Genomic DNA, 21,027 nt, shown 5'->3' with positions numbered 1-21,027 from the left:
GTAATATTGCTAAAGATATTTTATCAATCAATCAAAGGTTTATTAACTTTTAGCAACATTATACATAGGTTAAACCTGGAGCTAAATGATTCCTTAAAAATTATTGTTTTCAAACAAATAGAATGTACATTAAAATGTTAGCTTAAGAGGGGGAAATGTTTTAAGGATTATTATATATATGACTTTTCTCCTGAAAACAATTTGCCCAAAGACAAGTAAAATCAGGCCTCAGGAGGTCTGAGAAAGCCTGAAGGGAGACTGTTCTGATCCAACAGGGGACATTGTTCTATTGGAAATGCCTGAATGGAACAACTTTGCCCAACAATTGCTGTGGCTTTCTCCTGGTTGTTTGTTGACATTAGTTCATGGGGAAATAATGTGTTTTAGTCAAAGAAAATTGTTTTCATAAATATTTTTTACTTTGACTGGAGGTTTTTTTTTCTGATATTAGGAGGTAATAACCAAAAACATCTCTACAATAAGATCATTAATATCTAAAACTCCTCATCACTTGCATACTTAACTAAAGAATGTATTGCTTTATCTGAGAAAGGTACCCTTTTCCAATGAGCACACAGAATGGGAAGAAAAAATCCAGACAACTCTCAAACCATCAGATATGCTATATCAATCCTGATTATTAATGGGGTGTCACAGACCAATTTCCCCAACATCCACAACTCTTAGTAAAAAAACTCTACAAGATAAAAATATATATCCCTAAATATAAGTTGTCTAAATGTGTGTTGTTCTCTTAGTCACTCCTCAGCAATAAATACTATTCTCCTATCATTTAATTTAGTCCCACCCCTAAAACACCTGAATTTATGACATAATTATTTTTAATGTAGTCTTTCTTTTTTCATTTGTTTCTTTCTAGAAAAGTCTTTTATTTTTATTGATTTTAGAGAGAAGAAGGTGGAAAGAGAGAGAAGCATGATGTAACAAAAAAGCACTGATCCACTGCCTCCTGCACGTATCCCAACCAGGGATTAAACACACAACCGCTTGGTATAGGGAACAACACTCCAACCAACTGAGCCCCACCAGACAGGGCATGACATAAATTATTTTAGATTTAAAATTTTTATCACTATAGAATGAACAAAATAGGTTTGGAAAAAGCAAGGTCAGGGGAAAAAAAACTTTCATTTCTTATTTTAGCAAAACTACATAGAAAAGATCAGTTACCAATTTTGTGATTTGACCACTATTATACATATGTGTTTAAAAAAGCCTCAATTAATTACTATTTAATGAAATACCTTCCCTTACTTTTATAATGTATGAGACTAGAATATGGTTATTTTAAGCAAACAATATAAGATCTAAAAACAAGATCTGCTACAGCAAGAAAAAATGTGCTGTAAGAAAACACAAGCAAATGAAGTTATAGGCACATTTATATCCAATTTCTAACATCTTTGTCTGAAGTCGAAAGCCATCAAATGAAAATGAAAAAGGCACATGAATTTATTTCTAAACCTAGTCACAAAAATATTGGCTAACAAAAAAATTCAACTAGAACTAAAAGCCAGTGACAGAGGGTTATTATAGAAACCAGCTTCTGGCAAAAATTCAAAGTAAAATATGTTCTAAGTCTAAATTAAAAAGTGTTTTATGTTACTTTTAATTAGCTTTAAAGTATATAATTCCCCATGACTGTTGTGAAAGACACAATATAAAGACACATTGCCCTGTAAATGTTGGCCTAACCTTAACAATATCAACACCAAGTAACATGCAGAGACTGCCTCCATTTGCTGCAGAAAATAATTTGGCACTGATTAGTACTCCATTGTTGCTTCCAACTCTCATGCTGGTGTAACTGGGATAAAAGTTGAGGGGCTTCTATACTTAGCTTCACTGAATGTGTCAGAACTAAGAAAATAAGGTATTTCAAATAAAAATTAAATTCTAACAATATATTTAGCAAGTCTTCTTTTTAATTAAAAGCTACTATATAAGTAGGTCAGTACTTGAACTGCCCAGAGGTACAGAATAAAATACTTTAATTGCTCATAAAATAATGTTAAAAGAAGTCTCACTTAGAAAGTCAAGACTATTCATGGAAATAAGTTCTTAAATTTGGGTTTCCCTAATCTTTGCATCATATAACAAACAATAGGTACACAGTATTTACATGTGTATGTACTTTAACTATAATGAGAATAAAAACATTGAAGTCAAAATATATCTTCAGCCCAGCCAGTGTGGCTCAGTGACTGAGGGTTGATCTATGAACCAGAAAGGCATAGTTCAATTCCTGGTCAGGGCACATGCCCAGGTGTGGGCCTGATCCCCAGTAGGGAGGTGTAGGAGGCAACCAGCCAATCAATGAGTCTCTCTCATCATTGATGTTTCTCTCTCCCTCTCCCTTCCTCTCTGTGAAATCAATTAGTGTGTGTGTGTGTGTGTGTGTGTGTGTGTGTGTGTGGTCAAAAAGTGGCAACTTGACTGTTAGTATTTTTTTTAATAACACACAGAGAAGCAACCATTTCATCTTAGTTATGAACTACATGCACTCATACAAGATCCACTGTAATGATGATGGGTGGAACAAGGCCAAGGAAGAACAGATAGTCTCTGAAAATGGTTATCAATATATAAGGATTTTTTTGCTAGCCAGCAGTAGATGCCATCATCCACCAAAAAAGTTCGTATGGGAGACCTGGTTGATGTCAATTTTCTTAAGGTAATACTCCTTCATAAAATTTAAAACACCACAACAAGAAGAAAATGAAAAGGGATATTTATTAAGGGGCATGTGGTCAAGTCTTAACCAGCTACTTACTCTATGATGCTCTTCCCAGAGGTTACCATGTTAGTTGAGGATGGGTCTATCAGAAGCTTGCCAGGACTGCAGACCAAGCATCTATCCAGGAGGAGAAGAAATTCTGCTTCACCTTTCTCAGTGAGAGGAAGACACATGGCTTGCGATGCATTTTGGACTTCCATGATCTGGCTCTAAGCTCTTTGCCACTCTAGTCCTCTTCATTCGCTCACAGTGCAAACAAGGCTACAGTTGACCTTGTACCACACAAGTTTGAAAAATGTGGGTCCCTTTATATGTGGATTGTTTTCAATAACTACTATAAATTACTTTTTCTTTCCTATGATTTTCTTAATAACATTTTCTTTTCTCTACCTTACTTTATTGTAAGAATACAGTTTATAACACATTTAACATACATTTATTAATTGACTGTTATTGGAAAGTCTTCTAGTCAACAGTAGTTTAGGTTTTGGGACTTCCAAGGTGATACCCAGATTTTCAGCTGCACAGGGAACACGTGCCCAGCCCCCATGTTGTTCAAGTCAATTATATTCCAATACTGTGAATGAGCCCATTGCTCCTGCTATCCTCACTGCCCCTTTTCCCCTACAACCCTTACCTATCAGAAGCCTATGCATCCTTCACAGTGCATTCCAGACACCTCAATGAAGGTTTCCCTGCACTTCTAGACTTTTTGCAGCACTTTATCACACTTCATTTTGCCCAATGTTGTCTGATTAGACTGATTTCTCTGAGGGCTGCATCTCCCAACAAGAGCTAACAGCACCACACCCACATCTGCCTTTCAATCAGTAAGTAACAGGAAGGATAAAGTCCAACACTGCCAAGTCTATCTAGAACCCTAGATTGCATTTGTGGAATACAACTTGTCCTGAGCTAAAATGGTCTGCAACTGAGGTCTATGATGTTTTTAGCTGTCTGAGATATAGGCCTATACAAGGTACAATAGTAACGAATCTAGACATCTATTAAATGTGTCCCGAGGTTCTCCTGAACATGTCTAAACACAAATGTGGTTTTATAATATTGCACTCAACTTGCAGCTAGGCCAACTGAAAGTACTAAAGCAGGACTTAAAGCAAGTCTCCACATGTACTGAAAGCAAGGCTTTGCTTCATTAGAAGTCTAAAATTTAATGTAATATATTCACATATTCAAAGAGAAGTGTGGGTCAACCAGGAGTAAAAGACTCCATTACTAGGACAAAGCTGCCTTTATCAACTAGTATCAATGCATGGTCTGGCATATGTATTTATAGCACCAGTAGAGAATTTTAGTGACTTAATGAACTAGAAAGGATAATAAATGCTCAGTAATTCATGTAAAAGGAGGAAAGCAGTCATATGAATAATCTAAAAAAATGGATAATTAAAGAGACTTTAATATGTGGCTTTGAAATATATTTTGTCTGTACTTAACATTGAATGGATGAATTCCCACTACATTAGACATCCCCCTCTTCAAACAAAGCAATAAAACAGGCTTTGTGTACACGGCTGAATATCTGAACAGTCTAGAAACTCACATCTACACCGCAAACAAGCCCCACTGCCAGGGATGGGCAATGTCGCATTTCCAATTACTGCAGAGCACAGTGCAAGTAGCCAAGCGCGCTCACATGTGTGTGTCTCCAGGTCATGCTTTACTAAGAACCAGTGTTAAGTTTTTTCCCCCTAAAATTATATAGTCTCTTACAATATTACAGTGTAAGAATAAATGGAGATGGTAACACCAATAGTGGGATAGCTGAATGTCCTAGCCATGGCTGGAAAGTCTCGTGCTTGACTGGTGTGTTTAGGAAAGGAAACTTTTACCACCAGCAATGATTTTAAAATTTTTTATTAAGGTTGATAATGTAAACAAACTATTGTAAAATAATGGCTTGAATTGTGTGTTGGCAAAAAATAAAAGACAGCTTGAATTTCCAAGTAAGCTCAACTGGTTTTTTATAAAAGTTATGTTTTGGAAGGTGCAATGAGGTAAATACAGCTGTTTTGCGCCTGTTGTTTAAACTGTGAATGATTTTAATGTATTAGGTTTTGATCACAATAGGTAAGAAGGTATTTGAAGCTGGTACAAGTGGCTGAAGCCCTCTGAAACCTCCCAGTGTCATCTGGTAGTGATGGAGCATAACCAAAAGCCCTCATGGGAAGAGCTGTCTCTCTGCTCCAACAGAAAAGAGAGGGTTTTCTCCAAGAGCTCCATAGTCTGGCTCTATGTTTCTTTTTTACTATTTTTTAAAATATATTTTATTGATTTTTTACAGAGAGGAAGGGAGAGGGATAGTTAGAAACATCGATGAGAGAGAAACATCGATCAGCTGCCTCCTGCACACTCCCCACTGGGGATGTTCCCGCAACCAAGGTACATACCCTTGACCAGAATTGAACCTGGGACCCTTCAGTCCGCAGGCTGACATTCTATCCACTGAGCCAAACCGGTTAGGGCTCTTTTTTACTATTGATGCCACTGGTTTTTCGGCCACTTGAAGGTCACTCCAGTGGACTCTGAGCAGCCAAAGGGAACAGTCACTGAAGGACCAGACAGGTCGCCTTTCCTTCCCCATTCACACCTGTGGGATTAGGAACAGTGGTGAAACAGCTTATGTGAGTACAGATTAGGTATTGTGCATTCCTGTCATAATCAATGTACTGTTTCATGGGAGATAAGCAGTACAAATTATTGACTTCATCAAATCTCGATCCTCGAGCACACACCTTTTTAATGTTCTGTGTGATGAAATGGAAGTATATTTAAAGCATTTCTGCTGAAACTGAAATACAATTGTTGCCTTGAGAAAAAATAAGTTGTGCAACTCTGTGTTAGAGCTGAACAGACATCTTTTTATTTTTTTCCATGAAACACTACTGTACTTGAGAAAACATGCAAAGTGTGCTATTCACACTTAGGTATTTAGCAGCCATTTTCTCAAAAGTGAATGAAGTGAGCCTGTCACTTTAAGAAAAACTATTGCCTATCATAACATTTGAACCTTTAAGCAAAAATTAGAATTTTGAAAATACTGATTAAGCCATCATGAGCTTCTCAATGGTTAAAGACTTTCTGATGAGACTGGTGATATTAAATAAATGTAATCTTTTATATTGTATTAGAGGCCTGGTGCATGAAAATTCATGCACTGGAGGAGGGGTCCCTCAGCCCAGACTGCCCCCTCTCACAGTCTGGGAGCCCTCAGGGGTGGGAGGTGACCCAGTGATCAGGGGAAGGTGACGCCTCATCACACCTCTGCTGCTGCCACTGCCAGCAGCGCAAGGCTCAGCCAGCCCCGGTTACCTGAGCCTTGGGCAGCCCTGGGAGGCTGGGCAGCCACCATCCGAGGCTTGCCTGTGCCTCGGGCCAGCCCTGGTGACTGGGCAGCCGACATCTGAGGCTTGCCTGCGCCTCGGGCCGGACCTGGGCGGCTGAGGGGCTGAGGGGACTGGGGGACTCCAGAGGCAGGCACGCGGCAAGGCCCCGGAGGCCCTGAGGGGACTGGGCGCCGCCATCTTGTGGCTGTGGATGCCACCATCTATGAGGGTATGGCAGTCAATTAGCATATTTCCTCCTTATTGGCTATGGGCGCCGCCATCTTTGAGGGTGGGATGGTCAATTAGCCTATTCCCTCCTTATTGGCTGTGGGCGCCGCCATCTTTGCAATGGTGTGAGGGCCAATTAGCATATTCCCTCTTTATTAGAAAGGATGATGAAACATGTCAACATTTGAGAGTTCCATAACTCAGTGAACCAATGTGTTCCAATAACAATGCAATTACATTACAGAATCATGCACACATGGGTAAAAGGTCCATTAAGAGTATAAGATAAACCAATGGATTCTAGTAAACAGGAGCAAAGTTTACTGATGGTTTTAGATTCCACATGGCAAGTAAACTTTAAGAAATTATTATTCAAGTTTTGATGAGGTATCAAATAATAACCACAATTATCCAAAAAAGCTATTAAAATACCCCTTCCTTTTCCAGCTACACATTTGGGTAAAGCCGAGTTTTCTTCAAAACAATATGTTTGTTTAGTTTTAAACTAGTAAGTAAATATTTAAAGTTTTCTTGTTTTCACTTCTATTCCAATAAATAGTAATAGATATAATAAAAGCTCTCTGGGCTTCTCAAAATACTTAAAAGAGTATAAGAGTCCTGAGACCAAAAAGTATGAGAACCACTGATATTATAGGAGGTTTTGGATTTTATTGTGTGATTGGTGGTAAGCCACTAGATTTTTTAAAAATATAAAAATTATAAGTGATCAAAACCTATAAAAAGTATAGGTATCTACATATCTGCTTTTTGGTTTTACTCTTCTAGAAAACAATAACTAATTATCAAAGCATAATTCTCAACCATTCATTACAAAAAGAGTTTTGTGTACATTAGACAGACAGAATGGAGAAACATGGCAATCTCTACCACAAAAATTAAATTCTATTTGTTCTACGACATTGTTTAATATCTTAGCTTTGCCCCAATTTCAGAAAATTCACAGAACACAGGTGTTAAGATATAGCAATGGACAACACCTTCTTTGAAGACCTTGAGAAAAATTTAAATGGACATTGATAAGACAAATGTCCCTAGAAACGTCACATAAACCAGGGGAAAAGAAGCAAATATTTCTCTCTGATAATCTACTTTCTCCTGTACCACATTTCCATAGCAACCTCTGCTGTTTCCCAAGCAAGGCTGCCAACATTTAAAGAATTTGTCGTTCACTTTTTCCTTCACTTAAGAGAGGCACATTAGGTAGAACCTGCCTTCTTCCATATCATTTTAACACCTTCTTATATACTAGTTCTATATAGTACAGTGTTTAATATTATATAACATCAAAATCTAAGTAGTAGAAAACAGTTTGTTGGAAATATAGTTTAGGTTAGGATTTTGCAGAAGTCCATACAAAAGAAATATTTAATCTATCAACAGGAACTTTTCATTTTAATAAAGAGCTGGTGTTGAAACACATTCTCAGCTTCATTCTTAAAAAGATTTTAGGGGGTGTGCATGTCAGTAGGATTGTTATCCTCATAATTACTTTACACTCAATAATTATATGTTATTTTAGAAAGACTATAAAATCAAAATACAGGCTGTCCCCATCTTGAGCATCTGATTTTCCTATAACCCAACCCAAACACTGCTGTATGTTGACATCCCTAACAAACACCCACCTGGTAATAGTATATCATTGCCTGGTGATGATTTTGAGTACATGACAGGAAATGTATGCTAACCCATATTTCAGGATCAATTTTGGCACTCTGAGGAATCTTTCACGGCACTGACAAGAGAAAGTAGATAATAAAGTAACCCAGACTTTCAGGTAAGCATGAGCTAATACCATAGGTCCCACAGAAATACTTGTTGAATAGCATTAAATTAGGTACAAAATCTAATTCACATAAAGAATTTCTACAGTGTTTATGAAAATGTGCTGAAACCACCTGGAGGAGGGGTAGATGTAGGCATCAGAAATGACTGTACTTGTGTACTCTTCCTCCACTGCTGCTGCCCAGTCTCCAGCAGATGGGTGCCAGCTCCTAGCACTTACTCTGTCTCCTGAGGCCACAGGAGAGGGTAAAGGGAGGGAGCACTCTGGGAGGGGGTGGAAGGGCTGTGCAAGAGAAAAGGGGGGGGGGGGGGTGTGTGTAGCTAGCAACAGTTGTTTGGAGCCTAAACCTGCATCTTGAGCAGGAGGTGCTACTGGTTAGCTTCTCACCTTTTTAATGTTGACAATAAGGTTATTTAGGAAGAGATGCCTGCTGTAACCTTAGTTAAGAATTAGGACTGTAGATCATTTCTGGGTAAGTCCTTCCAATAACACATCTAAATGTAGTTTGAATATTACAGCCAACTTTTCACTACATTTTCCATGAACAAAAGGCATAAAAACAGGTACTAGTCTAGATAGCCTATCTACTCTAATAAAAGAGTAATCTGCAAATTGACTGTACCTCCATTTCACCCACAAGCCACGGCCACCAGCCAATCAGGAACGAGTATACAAATTAACCCAACCAAGATGGCTGCAGCCCCGGAGCGAGCAGGAGGCTTGGGTTTCCTCAGCAATGGAGGAAGCCAAGCTTTCCGCACACCCTGGCGGGCCCTGGACTCCACTCAAGGCTACAAAATTTCAATTATAAAAGATAAATAAATCCCAACAAAAATGGCTGCGGCAACGGAGCAAGCAGGAGGCTTAGCTCCGCTCAAGGCTACAAAGTTTTAATTATATAAGATAAATAAATTCCAGATCCTAGGGCCTCTGCTTGGGTCGCCGGGAGGCGTGGCCAGCCTGCAAACCACCACAGGCCCCTCACCCAGGCCGACCCATGCCCCAAGGGAATCCCCACCCTGATCCAGGACACTCTTCAGGGCAAACCAGCTGGCCCCTACCTGTGCACCAGGCCTCTATCCTATCTAATAAAAGAGTAATATGCAAATTGACTGTCACTCCAACACACAAGATGGCCGTCACAAGATGGCCAGAAGGGGAGGGCAGTTGGGAGGGACCAGGTCTGCAAGGGAGGGCAGTTGTGGGCAATCAAGCCTGCAGGGGAGGGCAGTTGGGAGGGACCAGGCCTGCAAGGGAGGGCAGTTGGGGGCAATCAAGCCTGCAGGGGAGGGCAGTTAGGGGTGACCAGGCTGGCAGAGGAGGGAAGTTGGGGGTGACCGGGCCTGCAGGGAAGGGCAGTTGGGGGGAACGCAGGCCTGCAGGGGAGAGCAGTTGGGGGGGGACCAGGCCTGCAGGGGAGGGCAGTTAGGGGCAAACAGGCTGGCAGGGGAGCAGTTAGGCATCAATCAGGCTGGCAGGGGAGTGGTTAGGGGGTGATCAGGCTGGCAGGCAGAAGCAGTTAGGGGCAATCAGGAAGGCAGGCAGGCGAGCAGTGGGAGCCAGCAGCCCTGGATTGTGAGAGGGATGTCCGACTGCCCTAAATGGGCAGTCGGACATCCCTCGAGGGGTCTCAGATTGGAGAGGGTCCAGGCTGGGCTGAGGGACACCCCCCTCCCCTGTGCATGAATTTCGTGTACCGGGCCTCTAGTGTGTGTGTGTGTGTGTGTGTGTGTGTGTGTGTGTGTGTGTGTGTGTGTGTGTAAAGCCCTAGTCTATGCAGACACCTGAAGTAAAATAATAGCTGAAGGCCAAAATTAGTCCCTCATGATAAAGTAAGCCTATTTGCTGGGCAGTGTAGGCAAGATCACCACTTTCAAACAATTGGATGAATATAAGAAAGATGTCAATTTAAAAAAAATATATATCTACATACAAAACAAATAAATGCACAGGGTCCCCAAACCAGGTATCCTATCTAATAAAGAGGGAATATGCTAATTGACCATCACTCCTCACAAAGATGCTGCACCCACAGCTGAGGCCAAGTTCCCATAAGGAGCCTTAACCAGCAATCAGCAGGGACCTGAGGCTACGCCCTCCCCCACCCCAGTGGGGCTTGACAGGGGACCTCAGGCCATGCTCCCCCACCTGGCAGGGTTTGACAGGGGACCTCAAGGTGCACTTCCTGTCCTGGTGCTGGGCTAGGGGACCTCAGGCCGTGCCCCCCACCCAGCTGGGCTTGACAGGGGACCTCAGGCTGTGCCTCCCACCCAGTGGGGGTTGACAGGGGACCTCAAGGTGCACCCCCAGTGCTGGGTCTGGGGAACTCAGGCCGTGCACCCCGCCCAGCGGGGCTTGACGGGGGACCTGAGGCTGCTCCCCCCTGCCAGTGGGACTTGATTGGGGACCTGAGGCTGCACCCCCCTCCTGGTGCTGGGCTTGGGGACCTGAGGCTGCGCCCCCCAGCCTGGTAGGGCTTGATGGGGAACCTCAGGCCATGGCCCCCACCCAATGGGGCTTGACGGGGGACCTCAAGACACGCCCCCCGCCCCGGTCTGGGGGTCCTCAGGCCACGCCCCCTGCCCGGTGGGGCTTGACAAGAGTGGGACTGGCTGGGTCTGGATCTAGCCCAATGAGGGGGAGCTGGCCGGGTCTGGGTCTCACGCGATTTTGAGGTGCATGTGGGTGGACGGGGACTTGACTCTGGGTCCCGTGGTGTGCCCAGACTCTGACAGGAGGAAGGTTTTCATATACATTTTACTAATTTTCTTTCATCTCTGACACTTCTATTATAGAGAAAGGGCAAATAGCAATATTAAATTATTTCCTCTAATTAACCCCCTTTTAATGTGCATGAATTTTGTGCACCGGGCCACTAGTAGAACTATAAAAACAAGGTGTGTATTCTAACTGGGCTATCCATTAATAGTCTAAACAAGGGATATTTTGTGATTCAGCAGCAGAAATGCAGGTCAGTGCTTTCCATTCAGCTTTGGCCAATAGGACTGACTGTAAAGTGTTCAAATAAAATAGGCTGTAACAGTGATATTTGCAAAAGAATGAGTCTTCACAATAACAAAACCCAGATATAATGCTAATCGTTTCAAAGACAAGGCAAATTCTGGTGTAATGCATTCAGAAGAGTGGTGCTATATGGTAACCATGACTAAAATGTTTACACCCTCTAACTGAATGTAGGAACACTCTTGCTGATACACAGGGTGGGTCAAAAGTAGGTTTACAGTGAATATGCTAGAGTTTATTCTTGTATTATTTTTCCATATGAACTATAAACCTACTTTTTTCCCATCCATGCTATTACTGAATAATTAAGTAGATTTAAAAAAAAAAAAGAAACTAGATATGCCTTGAGAGGGAAAAATAAAAGTGGAAATTTTCATATTTTTGTGCTTTTACATAGCAGCTATTATTGGGTTTATGCATTTATAAAGGTACATATTTGGTTTACCCTCTATTCTATGCTTACATGATCTCTAATAATCATCTTTTTCTTGCATACCGACACCACTTATGTGCGCAGTGACTGTAACAGTACAAACTATGCAAACATTTCTTGCTCTATTAAAAGAGAAGGAAAGGAAGTCTGATGTTTTTGAGATATTCTGGGACCTAGACACAAAAGGAGACTCTAGAAACACTATAAGCAAAACTTTAAAATGATTGCTATAGGAATGACTACAATGTACTCTTGTCTGGGAAATTGAAGGTTAAGAACTGAGAGTCTTAGTTTTTGTGGATTTAGTTCCATGTACAGTTATATGATTCTCTGTGGCTCTGAAATGTTTCAAAATCATCTTAAAAGAACTTACTTCAGCTAGAACCTCAGGGGAAAAAAGGATTAAAGGGGACATGAGAGATAAAGAGATGTCCTGAACAGCAAGAAAGTACAAAAGGAGAAAACAAATGGTTACTACATTCCACTTTAACAGATTGGTTAAAGAATAAATACTGTAACAGTATATCACTGATATTTATCAGGGGGCTCAGTCATAAATTTGAAAAGTTCCCCAGATGAGGCCACTGCCCAACCTTGATTAAAAACTGAAATCCAAAGAGAGTATGTTCTAGAATACGATTCATGTCATTCAGACTTGAATCAAGACAATTGGCTAGGCTTTTCTGACAGTTAAGTGACCTTCTCCTACACACTCGCACAGTTTAGCACTTTATAGACAGCATCTTATTTAATCCTCACAACCACTCTATGTATTATATCCATTATAAATGTTACATGTTCTGGAACTTCTCCCTTGCTGGTGGGATGCTAAATAATCTATATTGGATCCACAGATGCCAAAGCACTAGACTGCTTTATGAGAAATTCATGGGTCAGAGTTGGGGAGAAGAAGGCAGCCTACATTTATTCATTCAAAAATATTTACTGAGCAACTTCAATGTACCAGACACTTGGAACACATTAATGAGCAGACTTGGAACTAATAGCCTAGAAGAGGGGGAAAGAGACAACTCACCAAAAACAAACAATATAGTATTTAGAAAGTAATAAATGCCATGGAAAAAGTGGAGTATTCCAAGGACACAGGTGAAGCTTGCAATTTTAATCAGGACAGACCTCACTGACATGGTGCTATTTTAGTGAAGACTCAAAGGAGGTGAGAGAACTGGCCAAAAAACATATCAGAGGAGAATATATATGTTTTTTGGAAATACGCAAATTGGAAAACCAAGCACAAAGATAAAACAATGGGAACATGCCTGATCTGTTCCAAGATGAGCAAGGAGGTAAGTAAGGATTCCTGGAATGTAGAGCATCTGAGAGGAAGGGAAAGAGGTCAGAATTACTGGTAACTGGATTGTATCTGCTCTGTGAACCTTTATGAAAAATCTGACTTTTATTCTTAGTGACATGGAAAGCCATTGAGGATTTTAAGTGTAATCTGATTTATGTTTTCTTAAAAAAAAAAAAAAAAAAAAAGTCACTCTGGTTGTTACACGGATAACAAATTAAAGGAAAGCCGGAAGAAGAGAAAGAAGCGCCATGGCAGTAATCCAGGCAAGAGGTCCTGGAGATTAGGACAAAGGTACTAGCTAACAGCAGAAGTGGGAAAACAGTTGAACTCCTGAATTTATTTGGAAATATTTTGAAGATAAAACAGCAGGATTTGCTGACAGCCTGCATGTAGAGTGGGAGAGGAAAAGAATAATGGAGAGAAAAAGAAAAATCAGGAGGATTTCAAGGTTTTTAACTGAATAAACTGAAAAATGGGGCCAAATTAAGAGCAGGTTGCAGGGAGAACAGGTTTACAGAGGAAGATCAGAACTTTCCAGGTTTAGTCTTGTTAAAACTGAGGCATCTTTTACATACTCAAGTGAAGAAGTCAAAAAAGTAGTTAGGTATGTGCGCCTGGTGTTTAAGAGAGGTACCCCAGCTGGAAATACACATCTGGGAGTCTTAAGCAGCGACACGCATTTTATGAAAGTCTTACACCTGGGACAAATGTTCTGCAAGAAAGGAGCCTTGAAGTATTTCCAAATAACAGGATAGTGAGAAAAGAAAACCAACACAAATTTTAAGAAACTCAGAACTGAAAAGAAACCAGTGGGCCAGTGGTATAGGAGGAAAAGCAGGGGAGTTGTGGTATCCTCAAAATTGAATGAAGAAAGCATGTCATAAAGAAGAGGGAATGACCCATTATATTCAATGCTGCTACCAGGTACAGATAGAGAACTGACTGTTGAATTTAGCAACTTGGAATATTTTCTTTTGAAAAAGTCCTGTGACTGTATCCTACCTTACCTTCATCCTATCTCAGAGAACATGATTATGCACTGAATGTGTTATCTTTCAATTTTCTCATGAATTAAATTTGTTTTTCTAAAGAATTATCCAAAAGGAAGGATTTACTCCAGTTTACTATTTGGGACTCAAAATCAGCAGTCTGTTAGGAAATACAGTGATAAACTTCAAATGCTAACAGTAATTTGCCAATATTCAATTCCTGTCCCTTAAAAAATAAAAATACCTCTATGTAAACTGGAAATAAAAGGACAGATTTATTTGGTCCTCATGAAGAGTTATGATAAAACCAAAAGCCAATATTACAGCACTGTTTTTCCTATTAAAATAAAGAACAACACAATTTTGTACATTATTGCCATTATTATTTGATTATGTTCCAAAATGCTAACACTGGTGCAGTCAGCCATAAAAACCAAAATAAAAGGTATAATTATTAGGAAGTAGACACAGTGTCATTATCTGCAATTGATTATATAACTAGAAACCCAAAAGAATAAACCACAAAGCTCTTAGAATAAGAGCCAGCTATAAAATAAATATACAAAAATCGACAACCATCTTACACCAGCAATAGCCAATATGAAGGACCCATTACAACAACAACAAAGTCATAAATACCTAAGAACCCTAACAGGAAATACTAGAACTTCTATGGAAAAAAAAAAAAAAAGAGGTATATACTACCTCTGCTAGGAGAGACAAGTTGAATAAGCTTTTACGTCCTTTAATAGAAACACTGACTACACTACATGTAGACGACAGTCCTTGCCAAAGAATAAAAATACAACATATTTAGGCATTTCTTAGTTCTAAGGATTTATCGGCAGAGTCTTCCAGATGAAGATGGTAGGTTAATCGATACATCCTCTCTCTAAACTCCACTAAAATGGCAGTAAAGAGATCTTTCTAGAAGACAGAGACCTAAGGACTTAAACACAATCATGGAAGTGGAAAGCAAAGGACAAGTAGCAACTTAGCAGAACTGAAAGAGTGAAACACCACATTGTCTGAGGAAAGCTGAGAAGCACTCCAGATTGCTCAAAAGCTGGAGGTGAAAAGGGTGGCGGGCTAATAAAAGGTTAGTAAAGGCTGTTTGAGAAGACCTACATCCTTGGAAGCCTTTCCCAACTCCTCACTGGTGAGCTCTGGCTGACAGTCCCAGGGCCCAGCCAGACTGAACACTGATTCTGGGGAGAGTAGATAAAACAGGTAAATCTTTGAACCGTGAGAGCATGGGAACTTTCCCCAAAGTGACTATACAAAGAGACTGCTAACATTCCAGACTGATGCTCTCTTTCAGTATTATTAGATTTAAATTTCGTGAATATATTAATGATAGCAAGACAATAATCTTTATCTAAGGACAGATGAATGTCATTATGATTTTTAAAAAACAATAGTGTGATTTGCTCTACCAGGTATTTCTATATATTCTAAATCTACATTTAAAAGATCTGGCATTGAGCATGTTTTCATATGTCTCTTGGCCTTCTGTATGTCTTCTTTCAAAAAGTGTCTATTTAGGTCCTTTGCCCATTTTTTTGATTGGATTGCTTATCTTCCTTTTGTTAAGTTGTATGAGTTCCCTGTAAATTTTGAAGATTAAACCCTTATTGGATATAACATTGGCAAATATGTTCTCCCATGCAGTGGGCTTTCTTGTTGTTTTGTTGATGGTTTCTTTTACTGTGCAGAAGCTTTTTATTTTGATGTAGTCCCATTTGTTTATTTTCCCCTTAGTTTCCATTGTCCTAGGAGCTATATCAGTAAAGATATTGCTACGACAAATGTCTGCTATTTTGCTGCCTATGGCTTCTTCTAAGATTTTTATGGTTTCCCGTCTTATGTTTAAGTCCTTTATCCATTTTGAGTTTATTTTTGTGAATGGTGTAAGTTGATGGTCTGGTTTCATTTTTTTTTTGCATGTATCTGTCCAATTTTCCCAGCACCATTTATTGAAGAGACTGTCTTGACTCCATTGTCAAAGTCACTAATCATCCTAGAGATGCAAATCAAAACAACAATGAGGTACCATTTCACACCTATCAATGGCTATCATCAACAAATCAACAAACGACGTGTTGGCGAGGATGCGAAGAAAAAGGAACCCTCGTGCACTGCTGGTGGGAATGCAGACTGGTGCAGCCACTGTGGGAAACAATATGGAGTTTCCTCAAAAAATTAAAAGTGGAACTCCCATTTGTCCCAGTAATCCCACTTCTAGGAATATATCCCAAGAAATCAGAAACACCAATCAGAAAGGATATATGCACCCTTATGTTCATAGCAGCACAATTTACAATAGTTAAGATTTGGAAACAGCCTAGGTGCCCATCAGCAGATGAGTGGATTAAAAAACTGTGGTACATCTACACAATGGAATAGTACGCTGCTATAAAAAAGAAGGAACTTTTACCATTTGCAACAGGAGAGCATGGAACTGGAGAACATTATGCTAAGCGAAATAAGCCAGTCAGAGAAAGATAAATACCACATGATCTCACTCATATGCGGGATATAATGATCAACATAAACCGATGAACAAAAATAGATCCAGAGACAAGGTAGCACTGAACAGACCGACCTCATAGAGAAGGCAGAGGAGGGGGAGGGAAGTTAGAGATCAACCAAAGGACTTGTATGCATGCATATTAGCATAACCAATGGACACAGACACAGGGGTTGTGGGGTCTTGCCCTTGGGGGTGGGCATGTGCTGGGAGGGGGCAGGGAGAGGTCAATGGGGGAAAAAGGAGACTTATGTAATACTTTAAACAATAAAGAATTTAAATTTAAAACAAAAAACAAACAAAAAAAGATCTGGCATTAAGATTAGAGATCAATGCATTGATGCATAAGGCATAAAACAGAATAGACCCCAAAACTAGTTAAGATCTTAAAATATAATTAAGGAAAGACTACTAACCAGTGAGGAAAGGATGGACTGTATATATTTAACAAATGGTGCTGATAAAATTGGCTAGTTGGGAAAAGGAAGTGGGGAGCTGCGGGGGGGGGGGGAGGGAGGAGAGAAGGTGGTATAAGACAAATCATATCTATATACTAATATAGAATTAAATGTAAAAACTAGTATATTTCCAAAATTTTGTTTCACTCATTTCACCTCTGGGTTTTCCAAACACAAATGTTCACAAGGGAAAATCATAAAGGACAAGATATAGAGAGCTGACTGCATAAAAATGAAAATATTACGTTGTTTGGAAAACACCAAAGACTAGAGTAAAAGACAAATTATGACCTGAGGGGGGAGAGGAATCACTGCAAATATGATAAAGGCACAATACTCTATATAAAACAAGTATGTAAAATCATTTATAAAAGTCATCAGTTAAGAGTAAAATGGGCAACATACCTGAATAAACTCTCAAAAGGTAAAACAAAAAACTAATTTCACTAGCTACCAAAAAATATAAAAGACCACATTTTTATAGAAAATTAAGAAAGATTTAACATTGAGATGCTGGCATCATAGGAAGATCATTCTATGCTTAAGGGAATCAGTGTATCTAGGCATAAGCAATTTGGCAACATGCCTCAAGCCATAAAAGACTTCACCTCTGCCTGAGGAATTCTCTTTAAATCTAACCTAAACAAGTCAGACACACTGAGACTTTCAGACAAGGGCATTTAGCCCAGCTCTGCCTGCATGTGTATTCTTTCCGAGCCTACCTCCTGTGTCAGACTGTTGAGGACCTTCCTGCATTCCACCTCTCCAAACTCTACACTGTGGCCACTTTTATCACCTTCATTCTAAGCAATCATAAGAAAAAGCAATGACGCAATTAAGGTCACTGAGATTGGAAGTAGCCACGCTAGGATTTGCAACCAGTGTTTAATACCATATTCTCAACTACTAAAAATGAATATATGTCAAACAACAGAAAACAAGTTAAACTTGGGCATATCCATCATTAAAAATCGTATTTTCAAGTAAGAGTTAAAGATATAGGAAAGCTGTAATATATTAAGTGAAGGGGCAATATTTAAAAAAATGTCTGTGCAGATAAATAAAAAGGGAAAAATGGAAGAACTTCATCCAATGAGCAGTTTATTCCTGGATAATGTGATTGTGATTTTTACTTTCTTAATCTTTTTTGTTTTTTTGGGGGGAAGGGGGAGGGATGTTTCTGGAAAATGTCTACAACAGGGATAATTGCTTTTTATTGTAAAATGTTTAAAAGCATAGAAACAATAGAAATTCATAACTGTGCCTGCTTAGAAGGCCTCAATTTTTAAACAAGCAATGAAAACAGGGAAGATCAGGTGAGAGGTTACTATCTTAGCAACTTGGCAATACTGTTGAACTACAGGGTCCAGCAAATAAAGAGTATTTTCCATCATTATTCTTTTCTCAGAGTGAAATTGGAAAAACTAGCCTTAAATAACTTGCTTGACAGCCCAGTTAACTGAAATTTAACTAGCACATAAAACAAGAGATATTATCAAGAAAAAAACTCTTCAACATCCCATACATGCTCCAAATCACTGGACTACTAAAAGCATTTGGGAATTCACTGATTGAATTCCGATTATTTACACAGTAAAGTTAAAAAGGTTTCAAAAAAACAAAAAGCCTGAGACGAGTGACATATTTTTATACTATTTTGTTCAGAACAGCTCTTGCAAGGCAAACTGCAATTAGATGACTACCAAATATCTGTTTTGAGCATAAAATAATTAATATTTTTAAAATGCATCTTTGTTTGGATGTGTGTGCCTTGGGGGAAGAAAAGGAGTGGACGATTTTGTAGACAAACTGTGCCTTTCCTTTGTTACTTTAAAGTGTAACATTACAAGTGGTTTAACGTTTTGTAAAGAATCATGCAAAGTACTTTCTAGGAACAAAACAAATTAAAGGCTGATATTGACATTTGACTTTTTCTTTTTCCTGGGCCACAAATTATCAAAGGATTTTTTGGATGGCTGTAGGATTATATTTCACTTTTAAAAATTTCTTAACTATAAGGTTTTAGAACTTTAGACAAATGATGATACAATTCTTAGATTTGTGTGCCCCGCAGGAGGACTGGTTTTGTGTGTGTCGTTTTTGTTTTTGTTTTTTTGTTTGTTTTTTATTGTTTCCACTTTATTTTGGAACTTTGTTAAACAAGTTTTCAGAGCAAAGACGGGGGCGGGGGCGGTTAGGGGGGGAATGAATATTCAGAGGACAACATAGCCGCCAGCAGTATCACCTCATATGAGAGCATTATTAAATAATTCTGTAATTACTTAGAAAAACAAACAAACAAACAAACAAAAAAACACTGGAATTTTATCACTCACCCTTACCTGCGCTGAGACCAGGAACTGAAAATGGGGATTCAAAATCTTCAGAAAAGTTTCAGGCACCCAAAGGCACAGACCCGCCCACTTCCCTTGGAGAACCGGTTGCTAGGAGAACCCCAAATAACCCTTTAAAGCCAGAACAGTCTGGGAGAGAATCCTCCCACAGGCTGGGAATGGTTAAAAGAGGAGAGTGAGAGAAGGGTGAAGAGAAGGGGGTAGAGAGAGGGTTAAAAGAAGATGAAACCCTCTGTCTTTCGCAGGGGCCAGAGAGAGTGGGCTTAGTAACTTCACAGAAATTCAAAACACCAGTCAGAACAATGTTCTGGACGCTGGAGTCATGTTATAGTTCAGCTAAAGTTTGAAACAGTAGAGACGCTTCCCTCCACCCCTAGTGGGAAACAAACGACCCCTTTGTGAGTTTCTGTCTATGAAAAATGAAGCTATCGAGTTTCATCTCACCAACTACAAACTGAACACTTTGTAAAACTAAAATCTTGATTTCCTTATTTTAAACCGGTGTTTCCCAAACTGTTGCATACAGGAGTTACCCGGGGATCTTTAAAATATACATTGAGTTTAATTAACCTGGGGTGTGATCTGAGTACAGAGTTTTAAAACTCCCAAGAGATTCTTTTGTGTAGCCAATTTTGGGGACTACTGTATTCCATGATTTGGCGAGATGGCTGGGACTATTTTTAACAAGAAAAGAAAAAGAAAGCACAATTATCTCCCGTTGTCTTTTTAAGGCTAATAATAGAATTAGCTGGCTTTTTCCAAGCACACAGGACAATAGGCTGCTTCATAAATAGAGTCCCCAGCATGCCTTAACAATACTTTCTTTGAGATACAAAGACCGGGCAGTTTCAGTCTTTTCTTCCCAAGAGAGCAAATATCCTTCTTACTAAAACACCAAACTCATTTTTCTATTTTAACAGCGAATGGGCCATGAATGCCGCTAAGAACCTGGTGGGCCAGCTCCAGGACCAGAAAGAAACCTAACCCCCAGTATCCCACCAGCATTAGCCTGGGTGCTCCGACGACCGCGACCAGGACTGGGTGTCGGTCCCTGGAACTCCCTCAATAAAGTTACTTGAGGGAAGTTTGCTCACTTTTCCTACCCGGGCGAGGGTCGCGGCCCCCGCCACCTGCTCGGCGCCAAGGCTTCCCGACCGCGCCCCCTCGCTGGACCGCCGCCACCTCCCGGACCGCACACTCCGCGGGAGCCCGGCCGGCCGGCTGGAGCCCGGGGGCGCGCCTCTTCCCTCCCGGGGTACCCGGGCTGCAGCTGGCCCAGCTCCTGGAGCTGGACGCCGGGACCCCCGCGCGGGCCCCGCACTGTCCCGCCGGAAAGCCTTAGGGAAGCGCGCGCGCGACCGAAGCCTCCAAAGCCCGGGCAGGGCTTCCAGGCGCCCCCGGAACCCCGAGCCCATCGCCGGCCGCAGCCGCGTCCCGACCCAACCGCGCCTGGCCCCTCCGGCCCGAGGCCGCGAGCGCGCCCCTAGCCGGGCGGTCCGGCGCTGCGCACGCGCGGAGGTACCCGCCCGCTCGCTGGCGGCGCCCTGACTCACCATCCGCGTTCCTCTTCGCCTCCGGCGCCGCCGCCTGCACTGCTCGCTGCGGGCCGCTCCGGCCCGGTGCCCACTCCTGAGGCCCTCGCCCGGGCACTCGGGAATCTAGCGCCCGGCGGGCTCAGCGGGCACCCGCACGCAGGGCACGCTCCGCGGGGCCGCGCGCGCGCTCTCGAGCGCTGGGACAGGGCGGAGCCAAGCGGGCGGTGTTCCCAAAGGCGGCTGTGGATA

The 21,027-nt window shown here is 40.9% G+C and overlaps 1 protein-coding gene across 1 annotated transcript in view; it reads right to left on the bottom strand.

Annotated features, from left to right (window-relative positions):
• The window catches only part of BTBD3 (BTB domain containing 3), a 38,050-nt gene extending 17,092 nt beyond the window's left edge, over positions 1-20,958 (bottom strand). Inside the window, exon 1 of the mRNA XM_080686734.1 lies at positions 20,797-20,958. The gene's annotated coding sequence lies outside the window, so the exon portion shown is untranslated. The remainder of the gene's footprint in view (positions 1-20,796) is intronic.
• Between the last annotated feature and the right edge of the window lie 69 nt (positions 20,959-21,027).

Source organism: Plecotus auritus (genome assembly GCF_963455305.1).
Source record: "Plecotus auritus genome assembly, chromosome: 8".
In the NCBI taxonomy this organism is placed as follows: domain Eukaryota; kingdom Metazoa; phylum Chordata; class Mammalia; order Chiroptera; family Vespertilionidae; genus Plecotus; species Plecotus auritus.
This window is presented reverse-complemented; position numbering and strand designations above follow the sequence as displayed.